We start from the raw sequence: 19468 nt of genomic DNA on the forward strand, positions 1-19468 counted from the left end.
GGTTTAAAGGCAGTCTGAAACTAAAGGCTAGTAGGACTTTTGTTTTAAAAAAAGCATTCTAAGGCCCGTTACAAACGGGCCTTTAAGTACGGACTCAGTCCATACTAGGGTTAGGAAGGGGCGGTGCTTCCGCACCCCCCTAACCCTAGTACAGACTGAGTCCGTACAAAATGGCGGCTCCCCTTCCACATGGGGGCCGCCATGACGACGTCATGACCGCGCTGCCTCTATACGGGGCAGCGCGGATGTGACGTTGTCGCTCCGTGCAAGGGCGCTTAATGCGCCCTGTGCGCGGAGCAGGAAGGAGCTCCATTTCGGAGCTCCTTCCTGGTTTGCGTCGCTGGTTTGCATCGCTGGGCGCAGCCTTCAGACGGCTGCGCCCAGCAACGCAAGGGAGAAAGGGGCCAAGTGGCCCCTTTCTCCTCCTCCCTGCCGCCATGGGGTGTCCTTGGGGCTTGAAGCCCCAAGGACACCCCTTTCCAGGCTGCGGGGAAGCGGCCTTTTGCCGCTTCCCCGTGGCCCGGAAAGCCGCGGATCGGGACCTCAGCGGCTGCCGTTCTGGCCACTGAGGCCCCAATACACCAGGGAAAGGCGCGCCTACAGGCCGTCCCAAAGGGGCGGTCTGTAACGCACCCAAAATTACAAAAATCTAACACAATAGAAAATAGAATATTGCTTGGAGTCCAGTGTTACTGGGAAGACACGCCTTCCTTTTGATGTTCAAAGAGTGGTACATTTGCACATAGAACTAACTTCCAATTCATCATAGATCATGTCTGTTTAACACCATAAAGCCTGTTAGGATAATCTTTAGAATATCTGTCATCCATATATTTTGCCATTGATCTGAAGTCTCATTTTGAGCACCAGAGATTTAAACCCAAAAAGTAATTGTAATCTGTTAGGTGAAAGTTGGTTTAAATATTATTTGACACTTTCAGACTCCCCTGAATTGCCCTTCATCTGGCCTAAAAAATACAAAAAATGTAAATTGCCCCTCCAGGAAACCAAAGTGAGTGGGATAGCTCACTTGCAGAGGATTTTTATATGCTGATTTATTACAACTTTGATCCTGCACATTACACCAAGAAAGCTGCTTTATACGGATTCAGACCATAAATCCATTTAGCAATACTGCCAACTCTTGGTGGAAGTGTTTGTCCAGGTTTTCAGGCAAGATTAACACCTAGCCCTACCTGGAGATCCTTGGTATTCCTAACTGGTTTCTGATACAAGTCCTAACTAAGCTTGACCCCTGCTTAACTTCTGAAATCAAAGAACAAGTTTGATTAGAATGACACAGTAATACACACGCATCATGGTATCTGACTGTGTTAGCTGGAAAACATAAAGTAAAGGGACGTGATTGCAAAATAATTGCACAGGTATGGAGAACAACAGTTTTGTTCACTTGTTGAAATCCAGCACTGTCTTGAGAAATGGAATTAAAAAGTATGCCAGCTGGAAAGAACTTGAAGTATCTGTGTCAAAAGGTCCAGAGTCTTTCAGATTTTTAATATACCTTTTTGTGAATTGCTACATATAACCCCTTCTCTGCAGGGATTATATTTTAAATATTTGTTAATTTTTGATTACTTAATATCCTTTTGAGTGAAATTAGGACTGGTAGCCTTTCTAGCCCTTAACAACTTAAGATGCTGTTTTCCCATCAGTTCATCTCAGTGTTACCTGCTAAATTTTGCCTTGCCACATAATTTCATACATGTATATAAAAAGCGTGCCAGAAAACAAGCTATTGGGATTAGTGAAATACAGAGTTATGCCTCATTACTTCATCCTATAATAGTCTACATCTGGATGAAACTAAATTTGCTAGCCAGATTTGTTTGATTTTTAAATACAATTTGTGGTGCTAGCTTATTGTATATAGATTTGTGCTATTTTGAAACCAGTGTCTTTAAAACAAAAGGCTATGGTGGGGGAAGCTGCCTTAAAAGACTGTATCTCAGTTATCTTGCTTTCTGAGTGATCTATTTAATCAGTACTAAAATGGATAAATCAGTGGAGTAAGATTGTTTGAAATACTTGATATTGGGTATTTTCACACAAGAATCCAGGAATGCTGGCTTCGGAATGAGCAGCTCACTGGTACATTCTTCTCTTTCATACCAGAGTGTAGCTATCAGGGTGGGTGTGCAAACTTAGGGCATTGTACATGCACACACACAACACCCTACATAAGAATTCTGGCCCCTAAATTAAATTTTCACCTAGTGTCTAAATTTCTTGTATTGCAGAACATGAGCCATTTAAAACTTTTCATACCTAAACCTCATATTCTTGCAGTGCTCATATTCCCCTGATAACTCTGTCTGTCTCTTTTCTTTGAATGCCTAAACTGTGTTTCTAAAGGCTTTACTGAAGTTTTAAGTTATTGTAATGCTAGAAATTTGGGGACTGAAGAAAAATGTAATGCTTTTTTGGGGGAAGGAGGAATTACATCCTTGTAGCTACACCCTTACTTCACTCCAGCTTGGAGCCCAAGAAGCTAGTCATTCAAATATTTGCGTATCACTACAGGCTAAGCATCCTGGCACACTTCTCAGTTGTTCCTGTTTGCTGTAGGAATTGCTAAATAAACTTGCAGGATTTTGCTCCACTGTTTGCTTATTGTGTTATCTATTTTTTCTTCTCTGGTTTGTTCCCTAATAAACCAGAGAACTATATCTGAAGAGCAAGCCTTGGTTTCTATCTCTGGCTTATTGAGAGGCAGCTAATCAGAGAAGAGAAAGTACTTTGTGGACCAAAGCTTCACGGGTTTTTTAGCTGGTCCTGCTCAAGTGGGAGCAATTGAGCAATGTGAATGGCTATGCAGCTTAGTTCTGACAAGCCAAGATACCTAGCTTGTGTTGGGCAATCAACTCTTCCCATTGTTTCTGTAATCTCACTTTTAATCCTGTGCAAAGCAGACATATCAAAAGTTATTCAGACATGTTGGAAATGTTAAAAGTCCTATTTTCTGGGCTTGTTTGTGAGAAACTAACTGCTTCTTGATCAAGCATGAGCCAGAAGCCCAACTGACACAGGAGCAGCCATTTCTGCTTGATGTAAAATATGATTACACAAGGGGTGTCATTAAGGGTGTGGGGGTGGGTACAGACCGCACCAGGTGACACCTTAAGGTGGTGGTGGCGGCAGCACTATTCCCCAAATGTCTGCCTTTGGGCAGAAATGGGCTGTGGGGTTCACTTGCATCCCTTTAAAACTCTGGAGATCAGTGGACAAGAAGGTGTGAATGGGGTGAGGCTCAGTGGGTAGAGAAAGGAGAGGTCTCAGCGTTTGTTTTTTGGTTTTTTTAAATCACTCTTTTAAAATTTTCTTTAAAAAATCATCTCTTACCAAATTTTCAATTTAACTGCATGAAGCTATGTAAATACATTTAGGCTGTACATATGATATTGTAATTTCAAAGTATAATTTTAATTTTACTAATTGTTTATTGCCATTATATTCAGTGATATATGGAAATTATGATTAGTACAAAAAGCATTACTAAGGATTCTGTGTGGTGTTGTATGGGAGGAGGTCAGTGGTGGGGGTGACACCAACCACACTGGGTGACACCAACCCTAGTGATGCCACTGGCTAATTATAAAGGGAAGCTATTCTGAGGTCATTAAATTTGCCTGGTAACAATTTGTTGTGGGTATTTGCCAAAGTGTCACTTGTCCATAGTTCACTCATAAAACTATTGGACTAGAACACAACATACAAAAGCAGCTTAAACTGAACAATGTAATTATACATATATGGGACAAAATAGATCCCACTGGTCTCTAGTAAAAAAGTGTGAAATCTTTTATTGATTTTTCCTATATTTTAAATGTATTAATGTGGTAGCATAATGGTTCTGAAAATGTATTTGATCAAAGGAAGGTATATAAAAACGGAATACAGGACTGTAGTAATATCAAGTCAAAGGCAATATCAACATGTATTGGTGACCTATGGAAACTCATCGGAATTAAAATATGGTATGTTCTTGGTTAACCACAAAATACACCAGCAAATGTATGGACCTCCTTGCAGATAATTTTATTTGGACTGGAATTTTTCATAAGTATTAGCAGTTCTAGTCCACCTCTTGCACACTTATCTCTATTAATAAATACCATATTAGAAAGGGGAGTTGTAGCCTCCATTTGCAGTCTATTAATATACTAACAATGGCACTTTACAGAGTGCCCAAAAAGGGCGCTCTGCTGGCACCCGTGTTTGCTGCATGAGGGAGCCGCAGCAGACAAACCACACGGATCCCCGTGCAGCAAAAAGAACCCGCAAGAAGCGGGTTCTTGCGGCATCACAACCTCGCCGCGACATGCGGACGCTAAGCATCCGTCATGTCAAAATGGTGGCGCCCATGTATATAGGGCGCCTCCATTTTTACACCCCTTGTACATACTAGGGGTGAGGCCTGATTGGACGCTGCGTCCTCAGCCAACCCCTAGTACGTACTGGGGGCGGAGCAAAAGCCTGTCTGTAACGGACCATTATTAAGTATGTATAGATAACTTTTATATTCTAAGGATTTTTTTTGTACTTTGTCCTTTTTAATACATGTAAGCCACCTTGGATCCCAGGAGAAAAATGGAATGATGATTATAATTATGATAGTAATATTAATAGTAGAGGTTTGTAAGGAGACAGCAGTTGTATGACCACATATCTATGTGTCTGACTCTACACTTGGCTTCTGCGATGTGACATTGTTGCATCTCATAAGCAAACCATTGGCATTGTAACAGCTATGTCTACCTCTTCAGTATACACTGAAGTATACACACCTCCCCTGCCATGAAAGTCTTAATTCATACAGAATATCTTGAGGCATTCATGTGTTTAAACCATGAGCCCATGGCTGTTCCTAAGCATTCCTAGACACTAGACCCTGCCATAACTCAGCTTCTGTGATGATCTTTTTTCTCTATCTTTTCTCCTTGCAGAGTTCTGAAGACAAAAAAGTAATGCCACAAGAACTCTGGTTGTTTTGGATCAATCCACTCCACTTTTCTTTTTTCTTTCCTTTTTGTTCTCATTGTCTGTCCCACCTGGGATTTATACAGCAAAACTCTTCATTCCACAGTTGCCTTTCTTGGTAGAATAGTGAAAATTCATGGCAAGTTTATGTGACAAGTGACTATACACAGTAGCTCATCATAGGCAGCAGTCTTTGGATGTGTTGGCTTTAATGTACCTGTTACAATTATGTAAATGGAATGTGGGAAATATATCCAAAGTAATCTAGGCATTGCCATAGCTTCATATTTCTACTGTTTGTTCACACATTTCTTCCTGATAAGTGTATTGATAGCCAAGATGCTACTTTCTTTCAGTGTGTGTGTGTGTGTGTGTGTGTTGTGTGCCTTCAAGTTGATTCTGACTTATGGCAACCCTAAGGCAAACCCATCCTGAGGTTTTCTTGGCAGGGTTTGTTCAGAGGAGGTTTGCTATTGTCTTCCCCTGAGGCTGAGAGCATGTGAGTTGCCCAAGGTCACCCAGTGAGTTATGTGGCCAAGATGGAAATCAAACCCTGGTCTCCAGAGTCATAGTACAACACTCAAACCACAATGCCATGCTGGTTCTCCAAGATACTATTATGTAGTGATAATGGTTTGCTTTTTTCATTTTTGAGTTCAAGAACAAATAATTCAGACCTTTTTACACTTTTGCAGTTTTTGCATAGGTTTTTTTGTTGGTTTTTTTTGCACTTCGGGATTTAAAAAAAAACAGAATTACTGCAAAATGCAGTCTTTCCTGTATAAGCCCCATTCTTTTGCACAAATGAATGAATGAATAAATAAATAAATAAACCAAAGTGCAGAATATGGTCCAAATAATCCAGTTTGAGACTGCTTTAACTGTTCTGGCTCAATATTAGGAAATTCTGGGAACTGTAAATTTGTGAGGCATTTAGCCTTCTCCATCAAAGAGCTCTGATGGCACAATAAATTACAATTCCCAGACTCCTTTAGCACTGAGCCAGGGCAGTTGAAATGGTCACAAATTGGATTATTTCTGCTGTGTTTTGTTTTGTTTTGTTTTGTTTTGGACCATGGTCTCATTTGTTCATTGTTTTCTTTACAGGGTATATATTCAAATACACTTTCTCACTGAAGATAAACAAGTGCATGACATTTCCTTACAGCCTTAGATGCTTTCTTTTCTAGCTTTAATGATTTATACCATGGTCATTTGAGCTGCAGTCTGCACAGTATGTTGAATCTAGCATGTGCCAGCAACTGGCAGCTTCCATGGCAGCCAAGTGGGCAAATCCACTTTGAGTTTTAGTCTCTTCTTTACACAAAGGTATCCAAGGTATAGTATCTCCAGAAATAGGTTAGTCAGGTTGGGCATTTCCTTTACGGTTTGACAGAAAACTTGGAGCAGATTCACTGTTCCACCAACACAGTATTTCATTAAGTGGAGCTTTGTGTTAAATGAAATCATGCTTTCAAGGAAAATGCTGTTCTTCTATGTTTTCAGTTTTGAGCATGCTCAAGTCTTGGCTCATTGCCTCATCTCCTGAACCCTTGATATTAGGTAACCTATACATTCTTATCAGTGACATTTAAAATGTGCACATAAAAAGTGAGAGTGTCTCCTGTAACCTACAAATGTTTCCACTATTTTAAAATATATATATTGCTTATTGGTATATTTTATTCTGGAGAGTAAAATTCTTATATTAATCTATATTTTTGCATGTCATACAGCACTTTACTAATAATGATGGGAAAGAAAAAGAGGTAGTTGCAATAAGAGTTGTAAACCTTTTTGTATGCTGGAGTGCTATAGGAAATACAATATTCCCTTTGGTGTATTGTTGTAGGTGTAGCAAGCACTATGACTCAATACATACTTTTATATAATTCATTAAAATATTTAATTTTTACCCCAACTTCTTCTGGTTATGGGGCCCAAAGCACCTTAGTCACAAGTTAAAACAAAAGTCAGCTAAAACTAATAAAATTAGAGATCAAAAATAAAACAATCAGATAAACTGTGCCCATTCCTGGAAACATTTGATTTGGCCATGGTGACTGGTAGCTCTTTAAGCCATCAGTGCCTAGTAAAAAGTAACTAAGACTGTTTCATAGAATCATAGAGTTGGAAGTCCAACCCCCTGCCATGCAGGAACTCTCAATCAAAGCATCTACGACAGATAGCCATCCAGCCTCTGCTTAAAGACCTTTAAGGAGGGAGACTCCACCACACTCCAAGGGAGTGTGTTCCATTGTTGAACAGCCTTTACTGTCAGGAAGTTCCTCCTAATGTTAAGGTGGAATCTCTGTTCCTGGAGCTTGCATCCATTGCTCTGGGTCCTAATCACTGGAGCAGCAGAAAACAAGTTTGTTCCCTCCTCAATATGACATCTCTTCAAATATTTAAATAGGGCTATCATATCACCTCTTAACCTTCTCTCCTCCAGGCTAAACTTCCCCAGCTCCCTAAGTCGTTCTTCATAGGACATGGTTTCCAGACCCTTCACCATTTTAGTCGCCCTCCTTTGGACACGCTCCAAAGGAAGGCGTTTATGGCAGTTCTCAGTAAAACTCTTCAAGTCCAGTCATCAAACAGGAATAGATTCTAAGGGCCAAAACACACTGCAGAAATAATCCAGTTTGAGACCACTTTAGCTACCCTGGCTCAATGCTAGTGAATTCTGGGAACTGTAGTTTATGAGACATTTAGCCTTCTCTGTCAGAGTGCTCTGGTGCCACAACAAACTCCAGTTCCTAGAATTCCCTAGCACTGAGCCAGGGCAGTTAAAGCGGTCTCAGACTGGATTATTTCTGTAGTGTGTTTTGGCCCCTAGTATCTGTGCTCGTTCAAGAAAAATGTACCTAAAGCGGTAAGAAGTCCATTAGTGTTTTTTGTTTTGTTTTGTTTACATTAGAAAACTAAAAGTTGAGCATACATTATTTGAGAGGGACATCGCAAGAAAATCTGTTGTATGTAATGTGAGAGTACCATTGTAACTAGTTATGCTTAATAAATAAGACTTTGGTGCATTTGGTTGGAAGCTGTCTGTTGCCAGTCTGTTCAAAATTGTTAAAAATTCATACTGGACAGGGTAGGGCTAGTGTTCTGGATCCCTGTCTATCTTCAGAAAAAGTCAAGCCTTATTCTACAATACAAACTGGAATTTTCTTCCAACCCCCTCTCGTATGACAAGGAAATGGTTTCATTGGTGAGAGTAACCAGTGCTTAACTGTCTTGTCTACTTCCAATGGTTGGAGACTTGCCAAACTGGCTCAGACAAGTACATCCTCCATAGTGAAATATTGTGCAACTTCCAGAGATATTGGGCAACCCTATCTGGATTTGAAAGAAGGTAAAAGTGGTTTTGTGTTGTGTATGCAGCTCCATTGTTTTCAGCTGCCCAGAACATCTAAGAGTTCGTGAATGGCTCATTCACCTGTGTCCTTTGGAACCTCATGGTTTTGTTTCTGAATCCTCCATAAAACAAGGTCATGTTTTGCTCAAGCAGAGGTCCCTTCGCCTTAAAAGAGAGCCCCCAAGTTAAGAAAAGGTTAAATACAGAGAAAGAGAGACTCTCTTTGACCTTCTTCCCTGCTTGGATCTCCAGTCATCCAGACTCTTCATATCAATGAGCAAGAAAATCCATGAGTGTGTTTTATTCTTTAGTTCTTTAAGATTAGCTACACCCCTCTCATATTGGTCAGGAGTGGGGGGTTTTGCTCCCATGCCTCTATCACCCCTTTTACTTTGAGAAACAGCTTTCATTGAATAGACTGTTCTGTCATTTCCTGCTGCTATCTTTTGCTGACTTTTTAATAAAGAAGTAAATATGCTGAACAACCAGCTTATTCTTGGCCTGATTTCTTTCCTTCTACCTCATTCTCACTTGGAATCATTCTGGTCAGCTGTCCACTTTAAAACCTTTCGCATGCAAGGTCCTGCAGAGAGTTAGTGCTTGGAGGAGCTGTTCCCCCCAAACCAGTAAACCCATGTACTGCTCCTGTCACCATCTGTTAGTTCCTTGAGGCTTTTGTCACTGTACATTGTGACCACTGTTATTATGAAACATTTTCTTTTAGAAAGGTCTAAATTTCCTAACTTGAGAAGCCAGACAGCAGCACGCTCTAGGGATACTATCCAAACTTCCTATTATGTTACTGCTGCCTTTCTTGAATCTTTTTTTTATAAAACCCATCATTACCAGTGGATGCTATTAATAAAGTGCTAAATACTATGGGGTAGAAGTGGTGGCATGGGAGGCACTGTTCCTTTAAATCCCATTTTATATTTGCTTGCTTGTGTGTTCTTCTCCAAGTTCCTTCAGAAAGAGAATAATGATTATACTTCTGGATAACACTTCCCATTGTATTTAAGGATTGAGGTACACCTCAGTTTAGCTGCTGAACTGCAGTTACTTCACACACACACATGTAGTGAGGGTTACACACTCTGACATGTGCACACACATTGCTGGGAGACGGAGGTTTGAATTCCCACATTTTGTAAATGAAACACAACTTGGAAATGAGGTTCATTTGCAAGATATCCTTAAGATGAATAGTTTCTAGCTTCAAAAAATTGCTGGTCTTTTTCTTTTTGCAAAGTAAGAAACTGGAATAACAAACTGGAAGGCACTGTTGACTACCAGGATAGGTGAAGTGAATAGCAATGACAGAGATGGTGGTTCCAGATTTCCATTTATTTATAATGCATTAATAGTGTGCTTTTTCTGCTCCCAAAGTAATGCAAAACAAAAATGATGTTATTTCAAAGCAGATTAAAACCAGTTTTAAAAGATGATTGTGTTCTGTTGTTGATTTCAGTTTTTCTGAGTATTCATCCACCACCACACTTTTGTCATAAGATTTTATGTCCTTGGCAAACTGATAACAAGAAACCCTAGAATGCAAGAGTTCATGCTCACGTCATTTGGAAACAGTATTGGCATCATGAATGACACATGTATGATACAGATTGGTAACAGCATGAGCCATTCGAAGAGCTGATCACCAAATTACTACAGCTGCCCTGCAGCATTTGCAGAAGTCATGACAGCTGTTATTCCATATTTTTCTGTTAAATGAATTAAACAAGAATGTTCTTTACCTTACCTCAAGTGTTCAAGGTCTTTGTATTCAACAATTTCTTCCTCAAAAATTATGAATAGAAGAACCTTACTACACTGCAACTGAGTATGTCAATTGCCTTGCACTCGAAAAGAACTGGGAGTGCTACATTTGTTGCATAACCTGTATTCTGGGTAAGAGGTCACTAGCAGGAAAGAATATGAGGAAACAGAATGGTTTCCAGTTGTAAAGAGTGTCTGTCAGTTAAGGTGCATTTTATTAACCTATTTTCTACACAGATTTTGGCAGATTCTCTTTATCATCTCTTCTTCAATTGGCCTAGTAATGCAGTAAAAATAAGCTTTTCAGAAGCAAATCAGCCTATGCTTTATATATGATACCAACATCTGTAGATCAGGAAAAAACTATGGATCACTCTAAAAGAACTGGGAATGCTACAAAATTTGCTGCTTAACCTGTATTCTGGGCAAGAGGTCACTGGGAGGAGAGAATATGATAAAACAATAGTTTCCAATTGTAAAAAGCGTCAGTAAGGGTGCCTTTTATTGCTCAACCTATTTATATACAGAACTTCCTTGGAAAATTGGGTTAAGCTCAGTTGATCAGTAAGCGAAAACAAGAAAGAAGAACACCTATGCAGATTACATCACAGTACTAGCAGAAATTATCAAAAACTAGGAACAACTACAAATGAAAGTTAATGTATTACAGCTGAATATGTTTTTAAAAATACACACACAAAAATGGCCACAGATTTACATAGGAGTTTATCACATGGGGGAAAATGAGTTTAAACAGTGATTAACACAGGGAAATCACACAATTGAAATTAAAATGCAATTAATATGTGTTTATCACAAGAGCCATTCCGTGAATAACCAGGGAATAACTAGGCAACAAACAGCAGAAAGTGCTGGTCTTTACAGGGCCATAATTGACCTTCGAGATGGATCCTTTCCTGCACCCAGCCTGGGAAAGGGCTTTCAAATCTGGGAAGGTGGGCTTCTCCAAGAAATGAGAGAATACTCCATTTTAGCAGGAGACAGGGTGCATTGGAACAGACAGCTGCAGCAATCTTTGCAGGGTACTACCACAAACCTTTTTGCAGCTGTCTTCTTTAGAACCAAATATTCATATATCTACTCTCCCTGGTGGTGCAGTGGTTAAATGCCTGTACTGCAGCCATTCACTCAAAACCACAAGGTTGCGAGTTCAAGACCAGCAAAAGGGCCCAAGCTCGACTCAGGCTTGCATCCTTCCGAGGTCGCTAAAATGAGTACCCACACTGTTGGGGGCAAATTAGCTTACTTGCTAATTAGCTTACTTGCTGTTCACCGCTATGATCTTTGGAATAGCGGTATATAAATAAAACAAATTATTAATTATTATTATTATATCTTTGAAAGAGAAAAACATTTATGTAGGACTATGTACAGGGCAAGATTGTTGCAATCCCTGGTCTTGGTTTTCATGTCTCAGTTGTTTTTATGAAAATCTGTGATTTATAAAAAGATCCTAAAGAGTAAAGATATACAACTGAGCACTAAAGTCAGAATTGTACAAGCCACTGTATTCCCCATTATCATGTACAAATGTGAGAGATGGACAGTGAAGAAAGCAGATAAGAAAATCCATTCATTTGAGATGTGGTGCTGGAGAAGAGTGCTGAGGATACCATGGACAGGCAAAAAAACATAAAAAAACAGATCAAGTCTGAACTCTCCCTGGAAGCCCAGATGATGAATCTGAGGCTGTTGTACTCTGGACACATCATGAGAAGGCATTACTCATTAGAAAATACATTAATGTTAGGAACGGTGGAGGAAAGTAGAGAGGAAGACCACATGCTAGATGAATATCAAGGAGGCCACAAGTATGACATTTACAAGACCTAACCAGGGCTGTGGGGGACAGGGAGCCTTGGAGATGGTTCATCCACAGGATCACCATGAGTCAAGGTCAACTCAAGAGCAATTAATAACAACAGCAAACTTCTGCTTAACACTGAAGGACTAGAAGAAACACAAAGTCATAAAGGAATACAGCAGAGACAAAAAGGGTGGGGGGGGGGGAGGAAAGAAATTTCTAGCATAAGTTTTTGAAGATTACATTCCCCTTCATCAAATATATCCAATGAAGTGGACTAGCTATGAAAGCTTCAGCTAGAAGCCCCCCCCCCACTTCCTCTTCACTTTCTGTTTTTGTTTTTTTAATATCCCTCTCCAGAACTTAAAATGGACCACGAAGCCAAAATCGGTGTATATGCTGCCATGTTCCTGACCCCAACAGTATTTGGGGGGGGGCATTTCTTTTTTTAAATGCCAAACATTTTTTTAATTTATTTCAGGGTGGCCTGGGGACCACAAAAACAACCCTGAGGGCTGTTTAAAGGAGCTATTCAAGGTGCTCAATGCTATCCACTAAACAACTCCAGCATTTTAAATCATTTCTTTAAGTTTGGACTAAACCCTGGACTGGATCCACCACCCCAGTGACACAGGTGCATCTGGTGGGGGTCTTTCTACTACTGCAATGTTCTCCTACAGCTGGTGGGGTAGATGTATGTGGGTTGGAGCAGTCATGGGATGAGAAAGGAAAGATGCTTTTTTTCCCTGCATAATGACTAGTTGCCCTCGAGCTGTTAAGGAACATGGTTGCTTAGCACCTTAGATCTTCCATGGATGCCTAAAGCTGCCTCTGCAATTCAGCAGCAGGCCACCTGTATATTTCATGCCAACTATTTATAGGATATTCAGGATGTCTCTCCTGCCACCAAATACATAGAGAAATTGTTGCATCCTTGAATGCCAAGGCAGCGTCACTGGAACAAGGGGAAGAAACAAGAAGTTTTGATTAGCTATAATAATCAGGCAAGGAAAACTTTAATTGAAGTGCTTGCAGTTTAAGGGGCATGTTTAGCACCTTTTGATGGCAAAAATGGTTGCAAAATGAGTGTGAAATACTTAGTCTCAGCTTGGTTACACACAAAAAGGGGGGGAGTTAGCACATTTAAAAATTGATTAGTGCTGCATGAAGCTGTTCCCCAGAGATTTGAACTCTTGGTGCATATGCCCTCCAAGCTATCTTGCTTATTGCTGCCTTGTCCATTTAGTCTGCAGCTGGCTCACCTTGTTCCTTTCTGCTGACCTAGTTTATCTGATTCCTTGCACTGGCTATGGCAGAGAGCATTGTGGGATGGAGGGAGCCTGCCTTCCTATTGCTCTGGCCTCCAGCTCTGTGGTATTGCTTGGAGACTTCCTCAGTATTATGGGCCACACTGGGACAGAAACTGATCAATGCAATGAACTGTGCTGAGGTTTTTTTTTAAATAATAAAAAGACAAGCCTGTCTCAGTAACAAAGGTCACTAAAATCAAAAGAAGCAGCCTATTAAAGGCCCGTCAATGAACAAGTTGTGTTTTTGTTTTGTTTGTAATTGAATAAATATCCTTGACCTTTTGCATCAAGCATGTATTGACTAGGCTCTGTGGGTTCTATCATAATTTGAGAAAGCTGATGAAAACAATGGGGAAAATGGGCAAGGAAACCAAAATCAGCTGCAATCTGGAGGACTTTCCCTATGAGGAAAGGGAGAAGTGTTTGGGTCTTCTGGTTTAGAAGCAAAGAGACTAAGAGAAATAGGCTAAGAGGTGTATACAATTATGCATAGCATGGAGAAAGGGCATAAATATACTTTGAGGCTGTACAGCCCGCCCCCAAGGAACGGCCTCCAGCCACCCCTTTTACAGCCAGATTTGGGCCATGGCAACTGCATGCCACAGCCCCGATCTGGCCTTTCCAGGGCGCGAAAAAAGCCGCAAAAAGGAGCTCTTTTTTGTGCCCTGGAAAGGGTGCAATAGCTGTGGAGCCACAGCTTTATGACACTCCTTCAGCACTGTGTTGTGCAGACACAGGACCAGAGTAGTGCCATTTTTGAGCAAGGTGATCAAGAGAGCAGTCGCCAATCAACTACAAGCAGTCTTGGAGGAAACAGATTTTCTGGATCCATTTCAAACCGGATTCAGGACGGGATACAGAGTTGAGACTGCCATGGTCGCCTTAGTCAGTGATCTCCATCTGGGCATCGACAGGAGAAGTGTGACCCTGCTGGTGCTCTTGGACCTCTCAGCAGCCTTTGATACCATTGACCACGGTATCCTGGAACGCCAGAGAGTTGGGTATTGGAGGCACTGCATTACAGTGGCTCCAGTCCTACCTCTCAGGCAGGTTCCAGATGGTGTCGCTTGGGGACAGCTGTTCGGCCAAGAGGGAGCTCAAATCAGGCATCCCTCAAGGCGCGATCCTGTCCCCAATGCTGTTTAACATTTACATGAAGCCGCTGGGTGAGATCATCCGGAGACATGGGGCGGGGTGTTATCAGTACGCTGATGACACCCAAATATATTTCTCTATGTCTCGGACTGAAGCAGTGACTAAGGATGGCATCTCTCCTCTGAATGCCTGTCTTGGGGCGGTAATGGACTGGATGAGGGAAAACCGACTCAAGCTGAATCCAGGTAAGACGGAGGTACTCGCTATAGGAACCCCGAATCTAGGAATGGAGTTGTGTCAGCCAGTTCTGGATGGGGTCACACTTCCCCTGAAGGATTCTGTTCGCAGCTTGGGGGTGCTCCTTGATTTGTCACTCCAACTGACAGCTCAGGTGGATGCGACAGCCAAGAGCGCTTGCTATCAGCTTCATCTGATACACCAACTGCGCCCCTTCCTGGAGTCAAGGGACCTGGAAACAGTAGTACATGCACTGGTAACCTCTCGATTGGACTTCTGTAATGTGCTCTACTTGGGGCTACCCTTGTGCCAAGTTCGGAAACTTCAGTTGGTACAAAATATGGCAGCCAGATTGATCACAGGAACTTCTAGGAATTACTTATAACACCGGTCTTGAAGTCCCTGCACTGGCTGCCTATTAGTTTCCGGGCAAAGTACGAAGTGTTGGTGATTACCTTGAAAGCCCTACATGGCTTGGGCCCAGAGTACTTGAGGGAACGCCTTCTTCCCTATTGTCCGCCCCGCACACTAAGGTCCTCTGGAAGAAATCTACTGCAGCCAAAAAAATCTAGGTTAACATCAGTTTCCCTGAGGGCCTTCTCTACTACTGCTCCTAAACTATGGAACGATCTGCCGGAGGAGATACGTCACATTTCCACTCTGACAGCTTTTAAGAAAGCACTCAAGATGGATCTCTTCCAGCAGGCCTTTCCAACTTAGTCCCTTCATTTGTCTATTCTTCCCCACCTATGTTTCTGCCTTTTTAAAAAATGATTTTAATGTTTTTAATGTTTTTTATGTTATTATTGGCCTGTTACAGACTGCCAAAATAAAGCTGCTTCAGGTCTTTTTGGAAGTATGCTGTTTAAATGATGCATGCATCCTAAGAATCCGGAAGCTGCACCAAAGCTGCACTCCAGTGCTTAGGAATGGAGTGTGGCTTTGGCACGACCTCTGGACTCTTAGGACCCATGCATCATTTAAATAGCATACCTCCAAAGAGACCCGAAGCAGCTTTATTTTGGCAGTCTGTAACAGGCCATCGTTTAATTCTGTTTATGGGGGGGGGGGGGGGTAGGTCTAGGGTTTGATTTTTAATTCTATTGTAATTGATGTATTTTATTGTTGTAACCCGCCCGGATTCTTCGTGATTGGGTGGGCTATAAATAAATCTTTATTATTATTATTATTATTATTATTATTATTAGATGCTGCATTCCATGCAGTGCAGCGCACAGCATCATGTCACCCTGGGGGTGGAGCTGGGGCATGTATTGTGTAGACACTATGCCCCGACTCTGCCCCCAAGCCAGCCTTTAAGGCCCATCTGCACAGGGCCTTAGTCTCCTTCAGAATATTAGAGTCCACACCCATCCCATGAAACTCACTGATAGTAGACCAATGGCAGACAAATGGAAATAATGAATCTGGTCCTGCCTACTTTGTTTTAGCCCCACTCTTAGTCAATCCCACTGTTAAATATGTGCTCCTGCATGATCCTTTGAATGTTGAATGCCCTCTAGATTGACAAACTTTTGCAAAGCTGTAATCTGCTGATAGGAGAAGCCTTTCTTGGGAACACCATTCCAATCTCAACTAAGCAAGGAAAAGCATTCTATTGAAAGGGTTCAAAAATTGCACTGTGTTCCCCCCCCCCACATATATTCTATGACATTACATTTATCCCTAATACTCATATTGTTATTGTTACATGCCTTCAAGATGACTCCAACTTATGGTAGTGTCAGAACTCCAAAGCTAATTACCAAACAAGATTCACAGTTCCTATAGTCATTGATCATCTTGCTTAGCAATTGCTTTAGAATTGTAGTTCTGCCTGCTTGTAGTGGGGGGTGTTAGGGCTAGCTGGTGCATGGGAATGATTGCTGCTATGGAATGGAATGTGATAAGGCCGAGACATCTGTAAGCGTCTTCAAGGCCACAGTGTTGGCTTCTCCGGATTCCTAGTCCTGGAAGGAGGGGGAAAAGGGCTCACAGGAAAAAAGGTGGGGAGGAGTAGCTGTTTTAACTTAGTGCTTGGGGCTTGGCTCGACAGATTCTGCTGAAAAGTTTGTCTAGTCACATCTACCTGTATTTCCAATAAAACTTCACTGCTTTGAAGCAAGTTGCTGTTGTGGATTTCTGGTGGAGGTTGCTTACAGGTAGCCATATCATAGAGCATTCTTGGCAAGATTTAGTCATAGGAGATTTGCCATTGCCTTTCTCTGAGGCTGAGAAAGTATGACTTGTTCAAGGCAACTCGGTGTTTTCATGGCTGAGCAGAGACTTGAAATGTGGTCTTTCAAAGTCCTGTCCTACAGGCAAATCACTACATCACACTGGTTCCCCATATCCTCTTCATCTTGTAATCATCTTGTATTACTTTCTAAAGTGAAGCAAGAACTTGGCATGCTACCTTCCAGGGAACAGATAATTGGGAATGGAATCTTGTATGTTAATGTAAATGCACACTCCAACAGATGCTAGAACAATTACTCTTCAATCTGAAAAGTTCTAGCATTAGAGGATTCAGTGCTTTCAGTTTTGATTATACACTATACAGTTGCTTTAATTTGTTGTTGCATGCCTTCAAGTAATTTCTGATCTAGGGCAACCCTAAAGTGAAACTATCACAGAGTCTTCTTGGAAAGATTTGTTCAGAGTGTGTTTGCCTTTAATAATAATAATAATAAATTTTATTTATATACCGCTTTTCCAAAAAGATCAAAGCAGTTTACATAGAGTTTAAAACCAAATACAAAACACAGCATAAAATAGATAAAACCAAGAGCACTAAATACAATATACAAATCTAAAAACAATCATTCAATCAATCAATCAATAGAGTGAGGTGGAGAGTCAATGGGATCAGAGTACACAACTTCATTTTCCAGGGGGGAAGGCTTGACAGAAGAGGAAGGTTTTAAGCCTCTTTTTAAATGTTTCCAGGGGGGTGATAAGATGGGGCTCGTCGGGAAGACTATTCCAGATTTGTGGGCCGCTATTGAGAAGGCCATCTGGGAAGTAATAACATATTTAGAAGGTGGAATTTCCAACAAGTTCTTCCCGGTTGTTCTGAGTGTGCGGGGCGGATTGTAACTTGGGCCCAAGCCATGTAGGGCTTTACAGGTAATAACCAACACCTTGTATTGCGCTCGGAAGTGAATGGGCAGCCAGTGCAGATCTTTCAGAATAGGTGTTATATGGTCAAACCTGGACGCACCGGTGACCAATCTGGCCGCCATATTTTGTACTAACTGAAGCTTCCGGGCTTGGTACAAGGGTTGCCCCATGTAGAGCGCATTACAGAAATCCAGGCGAGGTTACCAGAGCATGTACCACTGTTTCAAGGTCCCTTTGGCCCAGGTAGGGTCTCAGTTGGCGTATCAACCGAAGTTGATAGCAAGCACTTCTGACCATCGCATCTACTTGAGATGTCAATTGCAGGGACGAGTCCAGAAGTACTCCTAAACTGTGAACTTTGTCCTTCAAGGGAAGTGTGACCCCATTCAGGACTGGTGGACAAATTTCCTTCCCCGGGCCTGGGGAACCTATCACCAGTACTTCCGTTTTCTCTGGATTCAAACTGAGCTTGTTTTCCCTCATCCAGCCCATTACCAATTCCAGGCAGGCATTCAGAGGAGAGACGCCATCCTTAGTCACTGCATCAGTCGGGGACACAGAGAAACATTTGGGTGTCATCAGCATACTGATAACACCGCGCCCCGTGTCTCTGGATGATCTCTCCTAGCGGTTTCATGTAAATGTTAAACAAAGTGGGGGACAAAATAGCTCCCTGAGGGACACCAGATGTCACTTCCCTCTTAGAGGAGCAAGTGTCCCCCAGCTGCACCATCTGGAATCTGCCCGAGAGGTAGGAACGGAACCACTGGAGCGCAGTGCCCCCGATGCCCAACTCCCTCAGGCGTTCCAGAAGGATACCGTGGTCAATGGTATCGAAAGCCTCTGAGATGTCCAGTAGCACCAACAAGGTCACACTTCCCCTGTCGATGCCCAGACGGAGATCATCGACTAAGGCGACCATGACAGTCTCACCTCCGTAACCTGCTCTGAAGCCAGTTTGAAATGGGTCCAGATAATTGGTTTCATCCAAGACAGCTTGGAGTTCGAAGGCAACTGCTCTCTCGATCACCTTACCTAAAAATGTCAATAGTGAGACAGGCCTATAGTTGTTTCTTAACAGTGGGTCCAGGGAGGGTTTTTTGAGCAACGGGCTGACTGTTGCTAATTTCAAACTAGATGGAAATTTTCCCTTCCTGAATGATGCATTAATTATATGACACAATAAAGATGTTACCACATCACCACCCTGGGCGGTCAGCCAAGAAGGACAGGGGTCAAGAGAGCACGTCGTCTTCCTAACACTTCCAAAAAGCTTGTCCACTTCATCGGTATGTACAAACTCAAAATGATCCAGTTTAATGGAGTCCACGGAAGCTCTGGACACCTCTTCTATTGTCTCTGAAGAAATGCCAGCGTCGAGATCAGCCCTTTGCCTTCCTCTGAGGCTTAGAGAGTGCAACTTGCCCAAAGTCAACCAGTGAGTTTCGATGGGTAAGTGGGGATCGAAACCCTGGTCTCTAGAGTCCTAGTCCAATGCTTAGCCGCTACACCATGCTGGCTCTCAGTTGTTTTAATGCCTACAGTAATAGAAGACAAATGAAATATTTTAGTTCCCCATTGTTGTGTGCCTCCAAGTTGTTTCCAACTTAAGGTGACTCTAAGGAGAACTCATCATGGGGTTTTCTTGGCACAATTTGTTCAGAGGAGGCTTACCTCTGCCTTCCTCTGATTCTGAAATAGAATGACTTGCCCAAGGTCATCCAATGGGTTTCCATGACTAAGCAT

The sequence above is a fragment of the Sceloporus occidentalis genome, unplaced genomic scaffold (assembly GCF_023333645.1).
Source record: "Sceloporus occidentalis isolate IW3139 unplaced genomic scaffold, rSceOcc1.0.p SCAF_1, whole genome shotgun sequence".
Lineage (NCBI taxonomy): Eukaryota > Metazoa > Chordata > Lepidosauria > Squamata > Phrynosomatidae > Sceloporus > Sceloporus occidentalis.